General features: G+C 37.0%; 10 non-coding genes across 10 annotated transcripts; 9 read left to right on the forward strand and 1 right to left on the reverse strand.

The window, feature by feature from the left end:
• Window positions 1–14,136: 14,136 nt before the first annotated feature.
• On the forward strand, window positions 14,137–14,273 carry Trnal-uaa. Its single transcript has 2 exons — window positions 14,137–14,173; window positions 14,229–14,273. It is a non-coding gene; the product is annotated as a tRNA-Leu (tRNA).
• A 111-nt stretch (window positions 14,274–14,384) lies between these two features.
• On the forward strand, window positions 14,385–14,456 carry Trnaa-cgc. Its single transcript has one exon. It is a non-coding gene; the product is annotated as a tRNA-Ala (tRNA).
• Window positions 14,457–14,523: 67 nt separating this feature from the next.
• On the forward strand, window positions 14,524–14,595 carry Trnaa-ugc. The gene has a single exon. It is a non-coding gene; the product is annotated as a tRNA-Ala (tRNA).
• Window positions 14,596–15,238: 643 nt separating this feature from the next.
• On the forward strand, window positions 15,239–15,310 carry Trnaa-cgc. Its single transcript has one exon. It is a non-coding gene; the product is annotated as a tRNA-Ala (tRNA).
• Window positions 15,311–17,463: 2,153 nt separating this feature from the next.
• Trnac-gca lies at window positions 17,464–17,535 on the forward strand. Its single transcript has one exon. It is a non-coding gene; the product is annotated as a tRNA-Cys (tRNA).
• Window positions 17,536–17,931: 396 nt separating this feature from the next.
• Window positions 17,932–18,003, forward strand: Trnac-gca. Its single transcript has one exon. It is a non-coding gene; the product is annotated as a tRNA-Cys (tRNA).
• Window positions 18,004–21,674: 3,671 nt separating this feature from the next.
• Window positions 21,675–21,746, forward strand: Trnac-gca. The gene has a single exon. It is a non-coding gene; the product is annotated as a tRNA-Cys (tRNA).
• Window positions 21,747–22,086: 340 nt separating this feature from the next.
• Window positions 22,087–22,158, forward strand: Trnac-gca. The gene has a single exon. It is a non-coding gene; the product is annotated as a tRNA-Cys (tRNA).
• A 1,615-nt stretch (window positions 22,159–23,773) lies between these two features.
• Window positions 23,774–23,845, forward strand: Trnac-gca. The gene has a single exon. It is a non-coding gene; the product is annotated as a tRNA-Cys (tRNA).
• A 697-nt stretch (window positions 23,846–24,542) lies between these two features.
• Trnav-uac lies at window positions 24,543–24,615 on the reverse strand. The gene has a single exon. It is a non-coding gene; the product is annotated as a tRNA-Val (tRNA).
• Window positions 24,616–24,751: the final 136 nt, after the last annotated feature.

Here is a 24,751-nt window from a genome sequence, read left to right on the forward strand (position 1 = left end):
TTGCGCTAATAAACGCGCATTGTATCAAATATTATTATGGGCGCGACAAGAAAAACGATTGCGGTGACTTGTCGGACGAGTACCGAACGCTTGTCCGTTATTTTAGTGCTTATCACGGATCCGGCCATCCATTATTTTAGCGCTAAGTGCCGCCCGTCTGCTCAGTGAACAAAAAAAAACAAAGTCAAATATTTCGCGCTAGATCTATATTGCTATCTAAGCGAGCATGGCGCTAATAACGATTAATTTTTCCTTAACTTTTGAGGGATGCGATAAATTAATCGCAATCAAGTTTAATATAGTATAATTTATGAAACGAAGATAAACCGCTATAATAAATCTTTAGCTCTAAAAATTACGAAGTCAAATAGGCTAATTCATGCTAGATCTAGTGCTATGTAAGCGCGAATTGTGCTAATGTTTTTTTGATTAACTTGCGCACGTTGCGCTAAATTTATTCTAATTTATTTCATCCTATTATTTATGAAACGCGCAAGCACTGAAATAAATATTTAACGCTGCTTACCGCGCATCATAATCAAGTAAGCTAAATTTAACTGTCGCACTTCTGGCAAATTTCCGGCTGAAATAAATTGCGCCAAATTTTGAGCATCACACGTTACTTTATCGCTAAGCGTCGCCTGTCCACTCTTTCAGAAGCTCACTCTGTGATGATTCACAATAGTCTAAGTAACAAACAACGAGGAAGAGACAGTGTTCTTTCAGTAACGTTTATTAACGGATGTGTCGGGATACAATGTCGGGTACGACTCTGCTGGATGAACAGAGTGTCGGGCTTTTATAGACAGTTATCAAGGTGGTGGGGATTGCACCATCACTGCAGAGTGTGGCGCAATCCCGGATGTAGTTGCATAGGCAACAGGTGAGATGGTGCAATAGGGAAAGCCATCAAGGTACTGCGTAGTACAGCGACCTTGAGGTACGGCGTAGTAGATTGACCTTGGGATACTGCGTAGTAGATTGCTCTATACTACAAGCAGTAGGCCAGGTCTTCACACAAGTCATTACACTCCTCCCCCTTCCGCAGAAGTTTGGTCGGGGAAGGAAACCATTTTTGTTTCGAGTAGTTTGGTAGTAAGTTTCAATACATGCAAGAGAAAATTGTTTGTATGCTGCTAATACTACTATTAAGTGTATATATGTATGATTAAATTGAATACAGTGGGAAACATAATACCATCACCTTTGGATAAATGTGTAAATAATGCAATAACAAAACATTGCATAATTTTTCGAACAGAAAATAAGCATTTTGCATAACAATGTGAATAGCTAAGATATAAGTATAAAAATAGAAGCATAGTACAGGAATAACATAAGAACTACAATGCGGTATTTAATGGAATGTTGATAAGTAATGTAATGGAACGCTTCACGAACCGTAAGTATTAAAAAAAATTAATTGAATAGTTTCCTAGTACTTACGGTTGGCGAGTACATCCCGAGCCCTTTTCAGTTTGAGAGCCTGGAATTCATACTTGTAATATAAATCCAAGCTGTCTCTCAGGTACTGCTGGATCAGTACCTCCCGCTGGGCGTAGTATTCCCCTTCACTTCGCAACATTATTGGTGGGGCGTACATATTTTGGAAGTGTTGGGGTGGATGATAACACGGAGGGGATGGTGATGGGACCCTCTCCTTCTGGGCCGAATCTGGTTGTTCCATTGTCGGCGGCTCCGTGGTGTCGCTTCGTATGCTGTCTTTGTCGTCCTCGTCGTCCTCGTCGTCCTCGCTGTCGCTGAGTGTGAGGTCGATGATGAGGGTCTGGTGGTTGGTCTGCTCGTTATGTTGATCTGTCGCGACGTTTTCTTTGGCTTCCTCTTCTTCCTGATCTTCTTCGGCTTCTGCAACATCATTCGGTTCCTGGACAGGCCCGTCGTCAACCGTCGCCTCTCCCCGTTCTTCTTCACTGTCAGCGGCCTCTTCTTTTATTTGTTCAATCACAAACCCTACCGATTGCTCGATGCCCGGTAGATAGCGGGGGTCTGTGGTGATTTCCACTTTTTCTTCGGTATCGGAGATGATTTTTGCCGGAATTCTCCTGATTTTTGCTTGCACGTCTAGGATCACAATTGTTCCTTTCCGGCGTTGAGCCGTAAGGGCAAAAGTCTTCCTTAGCACAGTTGCGTCTTCACACATTGTAAACTAAATTGCGAGTGTGGTACAGTGCGGTTGTTGCTGTTTTTAAATACCACGGCTATCTTTGTCTTGCAAAATAGGTCAACAAATGATGCGCAATACACAGACATACATAGACAATACAATATATAGACAAAGGTGAAGAATTAAAAGATGTCATATGAAAAAAAATGGTTGAATGCTATTATATGTACTTTGAACTTCGACTCGAAACACATAGCGTATCGAGCTTTCTTTTCTACGGACGATATACTGGTACGGGACATGCTAAAGGATGTATATGTAGGATAGCGGTAATATATTACACGGGTCAAAAGAGAAAGTTTCATGTTGTGTGGTTTAGTGTTTACAGGTAACATGTGATAGTTGAAGACTGTGTGTATAACAGAGAAAGTATTTGTTTTCAAACGGTAAATCAGAATTGAAAGTTTAATTAATGCGATTGAATTGAAGTTGGAATTTTTTAAAGAAAGGGAAAACTACTTAGAGCAAAGAAAATGGAAATTATTTGTTTTTTTTTTTCTTGTTTTTTTTTTTATTTGTTTTCCTTTGTTTTGTTTTGTTTTGTTTTGTTTTGTTTGTTTGTTTTTTTTTTCTTGTTTTTTTTTTTTTAAAGAGTTTTAAAGAGCTTGTGGTCGGGGTTTTTTGTCGATGGCCATAGAACTTGACAACTGAATTCGTGATGAATAAAGAATGATCAAACCTTAGGCCTTTAGGCTTAGGATGTACAATTTGCAGAATGACAGAATTGAGACATTGACAGAATTGACAAATAGCCAATAAACACAAAAGTTTTTGTTTCCAATTTTTTTTTCTTGGTGTTGTCTAGTTTTAACAGAAGGTTCTGGTTGAGGATTGCTTTTGGTGGGGTTTGTGGAGTTTTAGGTGGGCGGCCTCTACTTTTATGGATTACACTTGGGTTAGGTATATATTTTTTTTTCATTTGATGTGTACCCCAAAGTTTAGCTATTATAGGGGTGGTATCTGAAACAACTACTTCGTTTGGATTTTCTGTTACCAACTTAATCCTATTTTCATGTACAACCAATTTGGCCTTGGATAATGGACTGGCTAATATCCAAAAATTATCTGTCCCCAACCAATTTTATAATTTCATAATTAAGGTAAGATAATTTTTTAGACACTATGTAAGGTCCCACCCATCCATTACCAAATTTTCCTGTTGTTACATATGCTTTTAAAAGAACGCGATCATTGATTTTTAATTTCACTAATTTACTCCCTTGATCATAAGATTGCTTTACTTGCACTGTTTCTAATTTTTCTTTTGAATATTCTTGCGCTTTTCTCCAAAGTCTTTCGTAGTCATCGTCGTCTTCAAAGACTTGAACGTCTTGCGTTATCGCAATGTCATTGGGTATAACTGGATTACGTTTAAAGAATAGATTAAATGGACAACTATCGATGCTTGAGTGTTGCGAAGTGTTATAAGCGAATGTCACAAAGTCGAGATACATATCCCAAGACTCTGGTTCTTCGTTAACATAGCAAGCAATCATATCGCATAGTGTGCGATTAAATCTTTCTACAAGACCATATGTTTGTGGGTGGTAACTAGTGGTCTTGATCTGCTTGATTTTAAATAATACACAGATATGAGAGATAAGTTTTGAAAGAAAATTGGTACCTTGATCGGTTAGTACTCTTTCTGGTGGACCATATTTAGTATAAACTTCCTTTACTAAGTGTTCAGCTATCTTATAAGCTTTTTGATTCTCCATTGGAATTGTCATAACAAATCGACTTTCATAATCAGACAGAACTAATATATATTTGTTTCCATTACTACTTTCCGTGACCGGTCCAACTATATCCATTGCGATCTGTTCCCATACTTTGGTTACAGGTGGCAAAGGTTTAAGTGGTGCTTTAATTGAGCCGTAGGCTTTGCGTTTAGCACATGTGATGCAATTGCTCACACATGCTTTAACGTCGTTGCCTAGTCCGGGCCAAAGGTATTGGCGTTTAATTCTCGCTAAGCTCTTTGCAACTCCTAAATGCTCTGCTAACATGTGGTCGTGATTCATCTTTAGTATCTCTTCTATCTTTTGTTTTGGTACTACAATTTTTCCGTCATAGGTTACGAGTAAACCTGCATTATCAAATTGAAATTCTTGCCTGTCTTTTTCGCATTCATTAATTATTCGAATTATTTCTTTGCAATATTCGTCGTTACGTTGTGCTGTTATCCAGTCGTTTTGTATTATTTCTGGTTTTAATATAGCGCCTATTACTGGGAGTGGTTGTCTACTTAAACCATCTGCATTTTGATTCTCCTGGCCAGGACGGTGTATAAGAGTCATATTATATGCCTGCATCTCGTATGCCCAACGTGCTAATCTTCCGTGTGGGTCCTTTTTCTTCATCAATGTTTCTAACGGTTTATGATCTGTAAATACTCTATAAGTTCTACCATAAAGATATGGTCTGAAATGCTCTAATGCATGTACAATAGCTAAACATTCTTTTTCTGAAATATTCCAAATTCGTTCTCGTTCGTCTAAATGTCGCGAAGTGTATGCTATTACTACTTCGTGTTCTCCGTGTAAGGCTTCTGGATCCGTTTCTGAGGGCGGTATATACTGTATCTGCGCTAATACTGCACCAATCCCGTATTCTGAGGCGTCCGCGTAGACTAGAAATTCCCATGGTAAAATCTGGATACCTCAGAAGTGGATTGCTGGTTAGGCAATGTTTGATACGTTGAAAGGCGTCCCTTTCTTTCTCGCCCCATACCCATGTACTATCTTTTTTCGTTAGTTCTGTCAAGAAATGAGCTATTTTTGCGTACTCGCGTACGAATTTGCGATAATAATTAGCCAAACCTAAAAAAGACGATAATTGCTTAACGTTCAACGGTTCAGGGTAGTTTAGTATGGAACGTGTTTTCCCGTCGTCGGGATGAAATCCACTAGCTGTAATAATATGTCCTAGGTATTTTTATCTTCGTCTTAAAGAAGTCACATTTACTTAACTTTAGTTTAAGGTTCTCTTTTGTTAGCAGGTCGAATACTATCCGCCAGTGTCGAATATGTTCATCCATCGTTTTACTAAAAACGATGATGTCGTCCAAATAAACAAGTACAAATTCATATAAGACATCGTTAAATAAGGTGTCCATTTCCCTCTGGAAAGTACTCGGAGCATTGCACAAACCAAAAGGCATGCAGTTGAACTCGTAAAGTCCATACTCGCATATGAAAGCAGTTTTGTATTTATGCTTTTCCTCTATTTCGATCTGCCAATATCCACTGAGCAAATCCAAAGTTGAAAAATATTTCGCGCCGTGAAGGCTATCGATAATCAACTGAATATTGGGAATTGGATATCTGTCTTTAACTGTTACATTGTTTAGCGGGCGATAGTCGACACGAAACCTCATTTGACCTTCCTCCTTCTTCGCTACGAGCAAGATAGGACAGGCAAATGGGCTGGTACTTGGTCTAATCATATTATTTCTTAACATATCCTCAATCTGTTTTTTCACTACTTATCTCAATCTCTCTGGAGTGCACCTCATGGGCATAACATCTGGTAATTGCGTGGTATGAATTGAATGTTTAATCGATTTCGCATTACCCAACTCATTAATATTTTCGGTGAAAAGGGAAAAATAGCTAAGCAACAGGTTTTTCAAATTTTCTTTCTGCTCCACTGGGACTCCTGCTAAATCGAGCTGTGGAGGTGTGGCTATACTGATTAAACATATTGATAAAGGGGGTATGATCAAGTTTCTTAATTCATTCTCATGTGTATAACTAATAATACGTTCACTGGGGTTAATAACAATCTTATTAGCTGCGAGGAAATCATAGCCTAAAATTCACTCTTCATCTAGATCTGTTATATCATAAAATTGTTGAATAAATGGGTGTCTACGAGCTAATCTAATGCTTAATTCATATCTACCTATAGGTTTTTACTACTACTACTGAAACTGTTCTAAATAACTGTACGTTTGGGTCAGAAACTTGTAATTCTTAACTTGTAATTCTTTAATATCATTATACGGAATACATATTAACAAACGGTGTGCTAAGAAGCTTGCAGCTGCACTGGTATCTATTAATGCTTGTGTCTTAAGGTTACTAAATGTTACTGGTATTCTCATTAGTTGAGCTACATTAGCTATAATTAGTAATTTATGTACATTGGTGTTGTTAAAAGTTCTAGGGTCGCTGTTCGATATTTAGACCTGCTAGTTGTTTTTCAAGTTTGGAAAGCTTATTTTTCTGTCTCTGAAGCTCTACGTCTTGCTCGTCTTCGTGAGCCGAAATACCTGCAATTGTTGCTTTTAGACTTTTTTCTTCATTCTGCTCCATTCTATTTACTATAGTTTCTGCTGCATAAACTATCTCGCAAACATCTTCATAAGGGCTATTTACGTCAATTCTGGTCCACACGGCCTGTAATATTTTTGGTAACAAGCCTTTTAGCAATATCTTTTGTTTTGCTTCTCCTCTAATTTTCCTAAGGGATCTAGCCAGAACTACGGCTTCAGGGGGTGCAATTGTTTCATCAAGAACGATTTCTTTTCCATGAATAATGTCATACAAATGATTAAGTCTTGAAACATATGTTTGGGTACTCTGATCAGGCATCTGTTTTAGTTCATTTAATTGTTTCTTAAGGTTCTCGATCTCTGTTTCCGTTAAAAATCTGCTAATGAGAGTTTTCTCCCACGCATCGTGATCTTCTTTATCCGCAGCGTGATCTATGTAGTCACTGTGCCAATCCGCGGCATCACCTCTTAATCGGTCTGAAAAATATTTAATTTTATCTGTGGCGCTCCATCCTGCGCTTTGCGCTACTCTTTCGGCGTCTTTTAACCAATTATTTATAAGTTGATCTCCTCTTTTCCCTTTGTATACGGGAATTGATTTTCGTTCATCCCGTGAGTATAGTTCGATGAGATGACTTTTAGTCAATGGAACATTGTTTGGATCGGGGGAAGGCGCTCTAGGGCCTTGCTGTTGGTTTAAAGGAATTTGTATAGGAGCGGTCGGCGGTGTTGGAGGAGTTGAAGTCATGTTTGGAGGTTGAGTGATTTGTGCTGTTTGCTGTGCTAACTGTTGTTGTAACGTAGCTATATCTCAAGTCTATATAATCAAGTTTAACCCTTTGTTCGTTTGCCTGAAAGAATCTATTGATAATTCTTTAGTGGCGACGTCTTGTTGTAATTTTAATTAACTCGTTCCACTGCGATAAAAATCTTTCTCTAATGGGTAAAATATTTTGTGGAAGGGATCTGATGTGACTGTCTTCTTCTAAGTCTATCTTCCCTATCAGGGACTCGTTTAAAGTAGCATAAGATGTATCTTTAGAAGGTAACGTAGGAGTCGTTATTCACTTACCGCTTTGGTGTTTCTCTCCTTCCTCGATGATTGTTGAAAAAGTCGGATGTTCGAAGCCATACTGGCACGTTCACCAATTTGTGATGATTCACAATAGTCTAAGTAACAAACAACGAGGAAGAGACAGTGTTCTTGCAGTAACGTTTATTAACGGATGTGTCGGGATACAATGCCGGGTACGACTCTGCTGGATGAACAGAGTGTCGGGCTTTTATAGACAGTTATCAAGGTGGTGGGGATTGCACCATCACTGCAGAGTGTGGCGCAATCCCGGATGTAGTTGCATAGGCAACAGGTGAGATGGTGCAATAGGGAAAGCCATCAAGGTACTGCGTAGTACAGCGACCTTGAGGTACGGCGTAGTAGATTGACCTTGGGATACTGCGTAGTAGATTGTTCTATACTACAAGCAGTAGGCCAGGTCTTCACACAAGTCATTACAACTCCATGAAAATAATTACGTTAAATATTTCGCGCTAGATTTCTCGCTAATAAGCGTGCATGACGCTTATGATTTAATTAAGATTAACTTACGCACAATTTGCTATTTATTGTTATTTATTATTCTTCGCCATGAATTTTATCATAATATTAAAGAAAAAATTCAATTCTATTAAAAAAATTAATTCATATAGCTACTTAACGCGCATCGAATTAAAGTAAATACAACGGAAGCACATCCCGCAAAGTTTGGGCTGAAATTTATTGCGGTAATATTTCGCCGTTTTATTCCGGGATTGCAGTACTGCCCCTTTGCGACTACATGAACCACATGTGTGTCGTTGCAAGCAAGCGGTAGTCTCACTAGTCTGGCCAGCACGGAATTTAAGGGTAAAATATTATTTTTAGCACTTGCTCGTTTCTTAAATTTTATGATGGTATTTATCGTGCGCTATTTAGCTTATCACAAGCAAGTTATCCAGATCATTAGTGCAATGCGCGCTTATGAGCTAGATCTAGCACGATATTTTTGAATTAATTATTTGCGCGGAGTGAGCCGCCTAAAACAGTATAGACAGGTGATTCTTCGCTCAGAAACGGACATTAGCGCTAAAAAAGTCAAATAATTCGTGCTAGATCTAGCGCTATGTCGCCTGTCCGCTATTTCAGGCTGCTGGCAAAGCGGAAATAACAGCATACACTTTTAAACGCGTAGTAGGCTTCTAATAATTTACTTGTGCTTCACTATAGCACGCGATGCCGGATGCGCTATACTTTATCGAAAATCCATTTCGTCAGATTTATTACGAAACGCGAAAGCGATTAAATAAATACGTTATTGCGCTACCTAACGCGTATCGCACTAAAATTTATTAAACAGGCGAGACAAGGAAAACGATTGTGGCGACAGCGGTCAGACGAGTAGCACACGCACCCGTCCGTTATTTAAGCGTAATCGTCGCCCATCCCGTTCTTGGCGGCTCACTGCACGAAAAATAACGAAGTCAATTATTTCGAGCAAGAATTAGGGCTATCTTTCTTAGCGCTCATGGCGCTAATGATTTATTTGTGCTTAACTTTTGCGGGATGCGCTAGACGTAGCGCTATCAAGTTCATTATATAATTTACGAAACCCGGATATCCAGGTAAAAAAATATTTAGCGCGAAATAAAGATTAGTCAAATATTTCGCGCTAGATCTAGACTGGATCTTGCGCGATGTAAGCTCGCATTGCGCTTGTCATTTACTTGTGATAAACTTGTGCACGATAAGCAAAATTTAGCGCGGTTATTTTCATTATTTTATTAGCGAAACGCGCAAGCGCTAAATTAAATATTCTGCGCTACTTAAGGCTAACGCACATCGCATTTAAGTAAATTCAACAAGCGCGCTTCTCGCAAATTTTGGTTTTAAATTATAATTTGTTTTATTTATTGAGTAGCGAGGTCTCTCGGCCGTAAAGAAAAGCCGTCAACGACGGGTAGCCGATCAACCGGGACAGATCGACCGTCGTGAAACCCATAATCGGACTAATCTGTGTACGTGTCGTCGCCAGCAAGTGAATTTTATGGTTAAAATATTAGCGGGATAAATTTCATATGAAAATTGATGAGAGAGCTCGTTTAGTGTGATGCGCGTTAAGTAGCGCACAAAATTTTTTTAATCGCGCGTAAGTTATTAAGAAGAAAAAAATTAGCGCAAGCGCTAAAATGGCGAACTGGCCCGCAATAATCGCTAAAAATAGACATGCGCGTGACTGTACATTTCTATACAGGCCAATAGATCAAATTACAGGCGCTCTTTTAGCCTATGTGTATGAGTCTGCAAGATGCGCAAAATTTAGCGCCATTAATTTCAAGCCAAAATTTACGAGAAGTGCGCCCGTTCATTTTACTTAAATGCGATGTGCGTTAAGTGGCGCTAAGCGTTTCGTAAATTATATGTGAAATGTATTGCACAGAATTTAGCGCATCGCGCGTGCGTTAATCTCAATTAAATCATTTTCGACAAGCGCGCTTACATAGCGCTAGATCTAGCACGAAATATTTGACTTATCGATTTTTCGCTGAAAATATTTATTTTAGCTGGTTCTCCTCGTTTCGTAAATGCTATCAATGAACTTAATTGCGCTACGTTTAGCGCAATTCACAAAAGTTAAACAAAATGCAATCATTATCGCCACGCACGCTTAGATTTGTGCTAGATCTAGCACAAAATATTCAACGAAACTGTTTATTGCTGTGCGAGCCGCTTAAAACAGATGACGGATTTCGCTTAGCGCTAAAATAACGGACGGACCCGCAATAAGCACTAAAATAATGAACGATCGTGCGCTACTCGTCTGCCCCGCGACCGCAATCGTATTCGTTGTCGCGTCCGTTTAATTCAATCGTGCGTGAATATCTTATGTCAGGCAATGCTTGAACATCTCTACCCTACAAATTTACCGCCGGAGGCCAATTGAATCTAGCAAAGGTTACACATTCACATCAGCTGACGGTGTAGTGGCTATGGCTCTGGTTTTAAGATGTCAAGTATGGTGGTTCAAGCCCACTCCCGCCTACATCAATTATCGTGAATAACGGCGTTTCAGGGGATGGGTAAGCGCAGCCAAGATGTGGTACCGACGATATATCGTAATAGAAAATTTTTCACGTAAAAAACACGGCGTTGACGCAAAACAATATATATTTTTTAAATGATAATATATGTAAGCTGTAATAGCATAATGGTTATAGCACCGGCTTAGTATTAAAGAGTTTGATGGTTCAATTTCAGTTATGGTCTTACTTTTTATAAGGATAAATTTTTTTTTACGGATGCTTTTGTTAGCCATGACTCAGACAAGTCAAAATTTCGCGAAAAAAAAAATTTTTACACAAAACTAAACAGTAAAATTAAAGAATATACATATTGAAAAAAAAAACAGCCGGAAGCAATGCGTGAAAAATTCTACACTACTAATTTACCGCCGGAGGCAAAGCGTTAATATCCTCTATCCTGCAAATTTACCGCCGGAGTCAATATAACAAAACCTCTACCCTGCAAATTTTACCGCCGGAGGCCATTTGTGAATATCTACACATTAAAAATTTACCGACTTTTTAAGCAGCGTATCCAAGCTCCAACAATGAAAATGGGAAGAATTTTCAAAAAATGTTTTTTTCAAAACTTGATAATTGCTTTACGCTAAGGTTTAAGTTTTTTAAAGAAATGCTAAGATAAAAAGAAAAAAAATTCTCAAAATGTGCAACCCTCAACATGCTCTGCGACTTAAGATAAGGCTGTGTCTGAAATTTTTTATGTCACCCATACCATTGAAACAGAAATTTTTTTATAAAATTATGAAAGGGAATATAAACATTTGGACGTTTATGCTGTGAATTGAAAAGAGAAAAAATAAATGTATAACAAATATAAGGAGGCAGTGTAATAAAAATAAGAAAAACTTAAGACATGGCTTTGTCTGAATTTTTTTATGTCACCCATACCATTAAAACAGAATTTTTTTTATAAAATTATGAAAGGGAATATAAACGTTTAGACGTTTATGCTGTGAATTGAAAAGGGATAAAATAAATGTATAACAAATATAAGGAGGCAATGTAATAAAAATAAGGAAAACTTAAGACATGGCTTTGTCTGAAATTTTTTATGTCACCCATACTATTAAAACAGAAAATTTTTTAGAAAATTATGAAAGGGAATATAAACGTTTGGACGTTTATGCTGTGAATTGAAAAGGGATAAAATAAATGTATAACAAATATAAGGAGGCAATGTAATAAAAATAAGGAAAACTTAAGACATGTCTTTGTCTGAAATTTTTTATGTCACCCATACCATTAAAACAGAATTTTTTTTATAAAATTATTAAAGGGAATATAAACGTTTGGACGTTTATACTGTGAATTGAAAAGGGATAAAATAAATGTATAACAAATATAAGGAGGCAATGTAATAAAAATAAGGAAAACTTAAGACATGTCTTTGTCTGAAATTTTTTATGTCACCCATACCATTAAAACAGAATTTTTTTAATAAAATTATGAAAGGGAATATAAACGTTTGGACGTTTATACTGTGAATTGAAAAGGGATAAAATAAATGTATAACAAATATAAGGAGGCAATGTAATAAAAATAAGGAAAACTTAAGACATGTCTTTGTCTGTTACATGAAAAGTTTCAGACAAAGCCTTGTCTTAAGTCGGAGAGGACATGTTGGCTTCGCATGTGAGAAGACTGGAGATCAATCCTCCGCAACTCCAAGCTTTTGCAAATAATCGAGTGTTAAAAAGCAAGTATCAGGAACATACTGGTAGTCTCGATTGTCAAGGGGTTGTAACTCAGTGGTAGAGTGATCGCTTTGCATGCGAAAAGCTTGGAGTTCAATCATCCGCAACTCCATACTATAATCACTTTCATTTTGATAAAAGGACCATTGTCAGGTCTGCCAACAGAATGAAACTACATTCCAAATTCCTACGAATATCTCGTGAAAAGTGTAAATACCCAGTGATCAAACAAGTACTTGCAAAACGATAGGGCATAATCTTTCTTATCGTTCTTTTTCTTCTACTGGTAGAAATCGGCTTTTGTCGTGCCAGCGGTATTTTCTGACGGCCATTCGGTTGTGGCACTGTCGATTAAACCTGCAATGATCCTCTAAAATTGAACAGAAAAGCATATAATTGCCATTAATTATTGATATTTTTCCCTGTCATTGTTACAATTGTGTGCTCTTCTCAATACACCTAGTTTACGCCACATTGCAATACAAGATTCCTTCGGTAATATCCTTCGGTAATTTATTTAAACGTTAAAGAGACAGAAAATAAAGGTTATGGTAGATTAATACATACTTTAACGTTTGGAAAATTCTGTTTCCCTTTATTCTCTTTCATAATTGATTCTTTATAACTAATTGACTAATAATCTGTTAATATTATGAGTGGTGCGACTTAGGTGTGGCGGAGGCTTTTGCCCGCCACCCCACGTCGCACTTCATGTTTAGATTAAGTTTTAGCAACATTTATTACTATAGTAACATGGAATTGGAAAAATTATTAGTTACATATTAACTATAAAGAAATGGATGTGCTCTTATAGCAGTTGGATTAAACCACCGCTGAAAAAAATCTTAATTCAGGCATATAACCTAAGTGTTTTACGACCGGTTCCAAAATCGATACCGATGGTAGCGTCGCTAGCGATATTACCATAGCTTTACTTCGTCTTTCGTTACATTGTTTGGTGTACACACCAACCTGACCACGCTTTCCCTTAAATCTTATGTCAATGTTGGTCTCATGGTTAGCAACCCGGGCTGCCACTCGAATGGTTCGGGGTTCGAATCTCGATCAAGCCTTTTGTAACTTTTGAAAAATTACACTTAAAAAACTTTTGGAGGTAAATGGAAGTGGAAGATCGGTGGTAACTCTTCACGACCGCCAAAAGATCTTGATGACTGTGGAGAGGACAAGGGAAGAAGAGAGAGATGACCCAGAGCTTCAAAATTTGTATGATCAAACATTTTTAAAATGTTCCTCAACTTCTTGGTTGATGACTAACTGTTAAAAAAAAGGGGAATAGAAATTTTACTTGATCAACAAATTTATTAAAATCAAGATCATCATTTATTAAAAACAGTTAACAAAAAGAGGCAATAATAAGAACAATAAAGACGAAATCGAACAAGAACAATAAAAATCAAATCAAATATCATCAAAATATCAATATCATATCATCAAAACTTGAATTGCTAGGGAAGATTCAAACTTTTTTTCTTTTTGTTAACACTGCTGAGCACTCACTGCACTGACAGTTGGAAGGTTAAGCAAACAAAAGCGAATTCACTGCCTAGGATTCGGCAACCAGCTAGGTAACAAGTACGCAAATTAAATTTTTAAAACAGTAATGAAAACAAATGAAACCCCGTTACGACATGTATCAAATTTTGACAGAATTATGTACAAAATTTGGTGACGATTGGTCATTCAGGGAAGAAACGTATAAAGGATAACTAAATGGACATTAAACCCTCTGAATTTCACTACTAGCTACTACTACCCTTCCCCCCTATACCCCACACCCTATATTGTTAAGGACCTTCGTATATAAATATACCTAAGCGATAAGTAGTCATTGCGTTAACAATGTCAAGATGGCCGAGTGGTTAAGGCGCCAGACTTAAGATTCTAATTCAAATAATAGATTAATAGGTAATCTTGTGAAATCCGTTACTTGGCATTCTGGTCTTCGAAGAAGGCGTGGGTTCGTACCCCACTCTTGACAAAACCTTCCTTTCAAGTTTTATTCTTTTTCACTTTAAATCTTCTTCTCCATTGAAAACACAAACGTGTCACAATCGTTAACAGTCATTCAAAGCAAACGAGCATAAGTTAAGGGGTTGTAACTCAGAGGTAGAGTGCTCGCTTCGCATGTGAGAAGACCGGAGTTCAATCCTCCGCAACTCCAAGGTAGTGCAAATAATCGAGTGGTAAAAAGCAAGTATCAGAAAAATACTGGTAGTCTCGATTGCCAAGGGGTTGTAACTCAGTGGTAGAGTGTTCGCTTTGCATGCGAAAAGCCCGGAGTTCGATCCTCCGCAACTCCATACTATAATCACTTTAATTTTGAAAAAAAAAGACCATTGTTAGGTCTGCGAACAGACTGAAACTACATTCCACATTCTAACGAATATCTCGTGAAAAGTGTAAATACCCAGTGAACAAACAAGTACTTGCAAAACGATAGGGCATAATCTTTCTTATCGTTATTTTTCTTCTACTGGTAGAAACCGGCTTTTTTCGTCCCAGCGGTATTTTCTGACGGCCATTCGGTTGTGGCACTGTCGATTAAACCTGCCATGATCCTCGAAAATTGAACAGAAAAGCATACAATTGCCATTAATTATTGATATTTTTCCCTGTCATTGTTACAATTGTGTGCTCTTCTCAATACACCTAGTTTACGCCACATTGCAATATAAGTAGTCATTGCGTTAACAATGTCAAGATTGCCGAATGGTTAAGGCGCCAGACTTAAGATTCTAATTCAAATAATAGATTAATAGGTAATCTTGTAAAATCCGTTATTTGGCATTCTGGTCTTCGAAGAAGGCGTGGGTTCGACACCCCACTCTTGACAAAACCTTCCTTTCAAGTTTTATTCTTTTTACTTAAAATCTTCTTCTCCATTGAAAACACATACGTGTCGCAATCGTGAAAAGTCACTCAAAGCAAACGAACAATTGTTATGGGGTTGTAACTCAGAGGTAGAGTGCTCGCTTCGCATGTGAGAAGACCGGAGTTCAATCCTCCGCAGCTCCAAGGTTTTGCAAATAATCGAGGGTTAAAAAGCAAGTATCAAGAACATACTGGTAGTCTCGATTTTCAACGGTTTGTAACTCAGTGGTAGAGTGTTTTCTTTGCATGCGAAAAGCCCGGAGTTCAATCCTCCGCAACTCCATACTATAATCACTTTCACTTTGAAAAAAAAAGACCATTGTCAGGTCTGCCAACAGAATGAAACTACATTCCACATTCTTACGAATATCTCGTGAAAAGTGTAAATACCCAGTGATCAAACAAGTACTTGCAAAAGGATAGGGCATAATCTTTCTTATCCTTCCTTTCTTCTACTGGTAGAAACCGGCTTTTGTCGTCCCAGCGGTATTTTCTGACGGCCATTCGGTTGTGGCACTGTCGATTAAACCTGCAATGATCCTCTAAAATTGAACAGAAAAGCATATAATTGCCATTAATTATTGATATTTTTCCCTGTCATTGTTACAATTGTGTGCTCTTCTCAATACACCTAGTTTACGCCACATTGCAATACAAGATTCCTTCGGTAATATCCTTCGGTAATTTTTTTAAACGTTAAAGAGACAGAAAATAAAGGTTATGGTAGATTAATACATACTTTAACGTTTGGAAAATTCTGTTTCCCTTTATTCTCTTACATAATTGATTCTTTATAACTAATTGACTAATAATCTGTTAATATTATGATTGGTGCGACTTAGGAGTGGCGGAGGCTTCGCCCCGCCACCCCACGTCGTTTAGATTAAGTTTTAGCAACATTTATTACTATAGTAACATGGAATTGGAAAAATTATTAGTTACATATTAACTATAAAGAAATGGATGTGCTCTTATAGCAGTTAGATTAAACCACCGCTGAAAAAATCTTAATTCAGGCATATAACCTAAGTGTTTTACGACCGGTTCCAAAATCGATACCGATGGTAGCGTCGCTAGCGATATTACCATAGCTTTACTTCGTCTTTCGTTACATTGTTTGGTGTACACACCAACCTGACCACGTTTTCCCTTTAATCTTATGTCAATGTTGGTCTCAGGGTTAGCAACCCGGGCTGCCACTCGTATGCTTCGGGGTTCGAATCTCGATCAAGCCATTTAGGAAATTTAAATGTGTAACTTTTGAAAAATTACACTCAACAAGCAATCCAACACTCAACCGCACCAAATCCATGGACCCCACTTTTTTTCCCATTCCGCTATGGACGCTAGGAACGCGAGGGAGAGTAATAAAAAATGGCGACTAGGCTGGGTGGGAAACTGGTCAAAATTACACTTTACTAGATTGGGAATAACTCGGTCAATCTAATTCGGAATGTAAATTTCTTTTGGATTGGTATTAAGGGATGGCCAAGCAAACTTTTGGTTAAATTGGTTTCTTTTTTAAAGGTTAGCATTTACCCAAAAAGCGATGCCAAAAACCCCCTAAAATTGTTAAAATTTGAAAAAACTCAAACTTTAACATTAAATATCTCCCGAACGGCAGGGAATATTTAAATTCTGCAAAAACAGGCGAATCCGAACTAAAAAACTGGATATGCCTGAATTATTTCAGATTTCTTGGTCCCATAGCGGAATGGGGAAAAAAAGTGGGGTCCATGGATTTGGTGCGGTTGAGTGGTGGATTGCTTATTAAAAAACTTTCGGAGGTAAATGGAAGTGGAAGATCGGTGGTAACTCTTCACGACCGCTAAAAGATCTTGATGACTGTGGAGAGGACAAGGGAAGAAGAGAGAGATGACCCAGAGCTTTAAAATGAGTATGATCAAACATTTTTAAAATGTTCCTCAACTTCTTGGTTGATGACTAACTGTTAAAAAAAAGGGGAATAGAAATTTTACTTGATCAAAAAATTTATTAAAACCAAGATCATCATGTACAAATGTGTGACATGTATCAAATTTTGACAGAATCACGTACAAAATTTGGTGACGATTGGTCATTCAGGGAAGAAACGTATAAAGGATAACTAAATGGACATTAAACCCTCTGAAATTCACTACTAGCTACTACTACCCTACCCCCTATACCCCACACCCTATATTGTTAAGGACCTTCGTATATTAATATACCTCAGGGATAAATCGATATTTCAGAGTCAGTTACTCTTAATTAAAATAGGGGAATAATACAAATACGCGGTAAAATGTAAAAATATCGGGGGTATAGCTCAGTGGAAGAGCATTCGACTGCAGATCGAAATGTCCCCGGTTCAACCACGGATGCCCCCTATTAAGTTGAATCTAATACAGGGAATGAACTATTACTGGGTTTATTCAGTTAAATTGTTTCATTGTTGTGTTTATTGAATTTGAAAATCAGCTCACTAAAAATATTTCTACATATCAGCCTGACTTTTGAAAGTTTGAAAGAAATTCTCATCAGCTTATGGAAACTGATCTGCGTTAAAGCTGTTCAAGAAGTATTATTTAATAACACACAGTTTCTTCACTCAAATAACTGAAATATCTGACGTGGCTTCCTGTTCAATAGAAACTCAATTATTAACCAAATGATTCTTTGTTTGCGCATCCTGTGTGAAACAAAAATTAAAAGATAAGGTTTTTTTCGCAAAATTAATACCTTATAATCCAGAATGTCGAAGGTAAACTCATACAAACATTTATGGGGGTATAGCTCAGTGGTAGAGCATTCGACTGCAGATCGAAATGTCCCCAGTTCAAACCTGGGTGCCCCCTTATACAACGGATGTTCTTTATTAAGATGTTTTAAAATGAAATAACTTGCGGTTTTCTGCATGCTTACCTGTTTATATGGAAACTTTTGTATCATTTATTTAAAGATTTACATCAAATATATAGTGACAAAACAATAATCACACCATAGAATTATCACTGTATCAGTAGCAGATTTGCGCACAATATAGAAAGAACCTGCCAGGTACGATAATCTTAGCGAAAAATGTAAAACCCCGGTCGTGTGTACAATTGCAATTAATACTTAAGAGTCTCATGCTGTTCCGACTGAGCTAGCCAGGCTCATACAAATCAACGTTGTAATCCAATACTATCTAATATGTCATGGTAAAATGCACTTGGATTATCGCTCGCACTATGGTGATAACTACATCGGTGGTTATGAGGATTTACTGCTAAGATACACATAAGTGATATTCCTATATTTTATCTTTTTACTTTGTATGTAATGAGTGCTAGGATGATAGACTGCATAGTTGTAAAATTATCTCTAGTGATGTAACATTACCATTTTTCAGTAATCAAGTCAAAACTTCAGCGGTTATTGTTGCGTTAAAAAAGCGCCAGTTTTGACTGCTTTTCGTTGGGATGACACCAGACGGATAGCCAAACAAATACAACTTGTTAGTGGCACCCTTTTAAGTGTACAGACTAGCTAGTTAGCGTGTAAGATTCCTACCGCTCTTCTTCCATTACACATTTTACATAGCAGTACACAAGTCCAGATATTGGCTATTATCGATAAAGTACAACAGGAAATGCAATTCCATACTCGGATTAAAGTAGTAAAATTGTTTCCACCCAGGATCGAAGTGAGGACTTTCAGCGTGTAAAGCCGACGTCATAACCACTACACTATGGAAACGTAAATTTCATAATGATGGCAAAAAGTTTATTTCGCCAAAATCAACATAACATGTATATGTCCCCCAAATATATAATAAGGATATAGCTGACTTGACCTGAAAGCCACACGATGAAAAAATAGGCATCAATTATCGACATTTCAATTTCGTGAAATATCAGAGAAAAGAAATCCAATTTTTAAAAAATATCAATCGATATTTCAGAGTCAGTTACTCTTAATTAAAATGGAGAAATAATACAAATACGCGGTAAAATGTAAATATATAAAGTAAAGGTATGTAATTATATACGGTAAAGCTCAGTGGAAGAGCATTCGACTGCAGACCGAAATGTCACCGGTTCAACCCCGAATTCCCGTATTAAATTGAATCTAATACAGGGAATGAACTATTATTGGGTTTATTCAGTTAAATTGTTTCATTGATGTGTTTATTGAATTTGAAAATCAGCTCCCTAAAAATATTTCTACCTATCAGCCTGACTTTTGAAAATTTGAAAGAAATTCTCATCAGCTTATGGAAACTGATCTGTGTTAAAGCTGTTCAAGAAGTATTATTTAATAACACACAGTTTCTTCACTTAAATAACTGAAATATCTGACGTGGCCTCCTGTTCAATAGAAACTCAATTATTAACCAAATGATTCTTTGTTTGCGCATCCTGTGTGAAACAAAAATTAAAAGCTATGGGTTTTTTTCGCAAAATTAATACGTTACCCTGCTAGCAATTTTACTTTGCCAGGACGGACTGTGTGTGTCCGGAAAGGACAATGGGATATCCCATCGGTCCGTCCTGAGTCCGTACGTGGGACATCCAAATGTCGCTCCCAAGGATGTCCCACCGTGGACAGTCAATGGACGTCACCAAAGGACATAGTAGGGAAAGAAAATTTTGGGGATTGAAGAAAAGAAATTCGCGCGTGTGAGTCGGGTCACCCATCCAACTACTTCATTCACCAATGCTACTGCACTTTTATTTCTTTGTCACATCTTCTTCTGATGTGGCACATTTCCTTGTGATAATTTTACAATGAATAGAATAATAACCTAGTTCTTATATTTGCACTTAGTAATAAAGTTTTAGATTGAATTATTGCAACAATATTTTGAGGAGAGAATATTAAATATGGAATAAAGCGAAGATTTTATTTCAATATAATATTTACAAAAATTTATGTATTTTTTATAATTACAAAGAAATCATATCGTAGATTTACAGATAATTAAGTTAAAATAATGTTTTATTACACCGCTCATCTCCAATATGATATTCATAGACTTTATCATGTATGGATTATATACGGTGGGAACTGGGAAGGAAAATGGATGTCAACAGTACATTCAATATTTATTGTCCTAAATGCGTCCAACTTTTCCGTCCTTAGGACGTAAAAATTGGACGTCTATTTGACGACCAAAAAAAATTATCCTATGGATATCCCTAGTTGTTCCATAAAGGGCGAGACGTCCCTTGGATGAAGGGACTAACATAGGATATCCTATGGATATCTTGTGCTAGCAGGGTATAATCCAGAATGTCGAAGGTAAACTCATACAACCATTATGGGGGTATAGCTCAGTGGTAGAGCATACGACTGCAGATCAAAATGTCCCAAGCTCAAACCTGGGTGCCCCCTCGTACGACGGATGTTCATCGGTGAAATGTTTTAAAATGAAATAACTTGCAGTTTGCTGCATTCTTACCTGGTTATATGGAAACTTTTGTATCATTTATTTAAATATTTATATCAAATATATAGTGACAAAACAATAATCACACCATAGAATTATTACTGTATCTGTAGCAGATTTGCGCACAATATAGAAAGAACCTGCCAGGTACGATTATCTCAGCGAAAAATGTAAAACCCCGGTCGTGTGTACAATTGCAATTAATACTTAAGAGTCTCATGCTGTTCCGACTGAGCTAGCCAGGCTCATACAAATCAACGTTGTAATCCAATACTATCTAATATGTCATGGTAAAATGCACTTGGATTATCGCTCGCACTATGGTGAAAACTACATCGGTGGTTATTAGGATTTACTGCTAACATACACATAAGTGATATTCCTATATTTTATCTTTTTACTTTGTATGTAATGAGTGCTAGGATGATAGACTGCATAGTTTTAAAATTATCTCTAGTGATGTAACATTACCATTTTGCAGTAATCAAGTCAAAACTTCAGCGGTTATTGTTGCGTTAAAAAAGCGCCAGTTTTGACTGTTTTTCGTTGGGATGACACCAAACGGATAGCCAAACAAATAAAACTTGGTAGTGGCACCCTTTTAAGTGTACAGACTAGCTAGTTAGCGTGTAAGATTCCTACCGCTCTTCTTCCATTACACATTTTACATAGCAGTACACAAGTCCAGATATTGGCTATTATCGAGAAAGTACAAAAGGAAATGAAATTCCATATTCGGATTAAAGTTGTAAAATTGTTTCCACCCAGGATCGAAATGAGGACCTTCAGCGTGTAAAGCCGACGTGATAACCACTACACTATTAAAACGTCAGTTTCACAAAGATGGCAAAAAATTTATTTCGCCAAAATCACCATAACATGTTTATGTCCCCCAAATATATAATAAGGATATAGCTGACTTGACCTGAAAGCCACACGATGATAAAATAGGCATCAATTATCGACATTTCGTTTCGGGAAATATCAGAGAAAAGAAATCTAATTTTTAAAAAATATCAATCGATATTTCAGAGTCAGAAACTCTTAATTAAAATGGAGGAATAATACAAATACGCGGTAAAATGTAAAAATGTCGGGGGTATAGCTCAGTGGAAGAGCATTCGACTGCAGATCGAAATGTCCACGGTTCAATCCCGGATGCCCCCTATTAAGTTGAATCTAATACAGGGAATGAACTATTATTGGGTTTATTCAGTTAAATTGTTTCATTGTTGTGTTTATTGAATTTGAAAATCAGCTCACTAAAAATATTTCTTCATATCAGCCTGACTTTTGAAAGTTTGAAAGAAATTCTCATCAGCTTATGGAAACTGATCTGCGTTAAAGCTGTTCAAGAAGTATTATTTAATAACACACAGTTTCTTCACTCAAATAACTGAAATATCTGACGTGGCTTCCTGTTCAATAGAAACTCAATTATTAACCAAATGATTCTTTGTTTGCGCATCCTCCAGAATGTCGAAGGTAAACTCATACAAATATTTATGGGGGTATAGCTCAGTGGTAGAGCATTCGACTGCAGATCGAAATGTCACCAGTTCAAACCTGGGTGCCCCCTTATAGAACGGATGTTCATCATTGAGATGTTTTAAAATGAAATAACTTGCGGTTTTCTGCATTTCACGTCTATATGGAAACTTTTGTATCATTTATTTAAAGATTTACATCAAACATATAGTGACAAAACAATAATCACACCATAGAATTATCACTGTATCAGTAGCAGATTTGCGCACAATATAGAAAGAACCTGCCAGGTACGATTATCTCAGCGAAAAATGTAAAACCCCGGTCGTGTGTACAATTGCAATTAATACTTAAGAGTCTCATGCTGTTCCGACTGAGCTAGCCAGGCTCATACAAATCAACGTTGTAATCCAATACTATCTAATATGTCATGGTAAAATGCACTTGGATTATCGCTCGCACTATGGTGAAAACTACATCGGTGGTTATTAAGATTTACTGCTAACATACACATAAGTGATATTCCTATATTTTATCTTTTTACTTTGTATGTAATGAGTGCTAGGATGATAGACTGCATAGTTTTAAAATTATCTCTAGTGATGTAACATTACCATTTTGCAGTAATCAAGTCAAAACTTCAGCGGTTATTGTTGCGTTAAAAAAGCGCCAGTTTTGACTGCTTTTCGTTGGGATGACACCAGACGGATAGCCAAACAAATACAACTTGGTAGTGGCACCCTTTTAAGTGTATAGACTAGCTAGTTAGCGTGTAAGATTCCTACCGCTCTTCTTCCATTACACATTTTACATAGCAGTACACAAGTCCAGATATTGGCTATTATCGAGAAAGTACAAAAGGAAATGAAATTCCATATTCGGATTAAAGTTGTAAAATTGTTTCCACCCAGAATCGAACTGAGGATTTTCAGCGTGTAAAGCCGACGTGATAACCACTACACTATTAAAACGTCAGTTTCACAAAGATGGCAAAAAATTTATTTCGCCAAAATCACCATAACATGTTTATGTCCCCCAAATATATAATAAGGATATAGCTGACTTGACCTGAAAGCCACACGATGATAAAATAGGCATCAATTATCGACATTTCGTTTCGGGAAATATCAGAGAAAAGAAATCTAATTTTTAAAAAATATCAATCGATATTTCAGAGTCAGAAACTCTTAATTAAAATGGAGGAATAATACAAATACGCGGTAAAATGTAAAAATGTCGGGGGTATAGCTCAGTGGAAGAGCATTCGACTGCAGATCGAAATGTCCACGGTTCAACCACGGATGCCCCCTATTAAGTTGAATCTAATACAGGGAATGAACTATTATTGGGTTTATTCAGTTAAATTGTTTCATTGTTGTGTTTATTGAATTTGAAAATCAGCTCACTAAAAATATTTCTACATATCAGCCTGACTTTTGAAAGTTTGAAAGAAATTCTCATCAGCTTATGGAAACTGATCTGCGTTAAAGCTGTTCAAGAAGTATTATTTAATAACACACAGTTTCTTCACTCAAATAACTGAAATATCTGACGTGGCTTCCTGTTCAATAGAAACTCAATTATTAACCAAATGATTCTTTGTTTGCGCATCCTGTGTGAAACAAAAATTAAAAGATAAGGTTTTTTTCGCAAAATTAATACCTTATAATCCAGAATGTCGAAGGTAAACTCATACAAACATTTATGGGGGTATAGCTCAGTGGTAGAGCATTCGACTGCAGATCGAAATGTCCCCAGTTCAAACCTGGGTGCCCCCTTATAGAACGGATGTTCATCATTGAGATGTTTTAAAATGAAATAACTTGCGGTTTTCTGCATGCTTACCTGTTTATATGGAAACTTTTGTATCATTTATTTAAAGATTTACATCAAACATATAGTGACAAAACAATAATCACACCATAGAATTATCACTGTATCAGTAGCAGATTTGCGCACAATATAGAAAGAACCTGCCAGGTACGATTATCTCAGCGAAAAATGTAAAACCCCGGTCGTGTGTACAATTGCAATTAATACTTAAGAGTCTCATGCTGTTCCGACTGAGCTAGCCAGGCTCATAAAAATCAACGTTGTAATCCAATACTATCTATTATGTCATGGTAAAATGCACTTGGATTATCGCTCGCACTATGGTGATAACTACATCGGTGGTTATGAGGATTTACTGCTAAGATACTCATAAGTGATATTCGTATAGCGGTTATTGTTGCGTTAAAAAAGCGCCAGTTTTGACTGCTTTTCGTTGGGATGACACCAGACGAATAGCCAAACAAATACAACTTGGTAGTGGCACCCTTTTAAGTGTACAGACTAGCTAGTTAGCGTGTAAGATTCCTACCGCTCTTCTTCCATTACACATTTTACATAGCAGTACACAAGTCCAGATATTGGCTATTATCGAGAAAGTACAAAAGGAAATGAAATTCCATACTTGGATTAAAGTTGTCAAATTGTTTCCACCCAGGATCGAACTGAGGACCTTCAGCGTGTAAAGCCGACGTGATAACCACTACACTATGGAAACATCAATTTCTGAAATATGGCAAAAAATTTATTTCGCCAAAATCACCATAAGATGTTTATGTCCCCCAAATATATAATAAGGATATAGCTGACTTGACCTGAAAGCCACACGATGAAAAAATAGGCATCAATTATCG

The sequence above is a fragment of the Daphnia pulicaria genome, chromosome 2 (genome assembly GCF_021234035.1).
Source record: "Daphnia pulicaria isolate SC F1-1A chromosome 2, SC_F0-13Bv2, whole genome shotgun sequence".
Lineage (NCBI taxonomy): Eukaryota > Metazoa > Arthropoda > Branchiopoda > Diplostraca > Daphniidae > Daphnia > Daphnia pulicaria.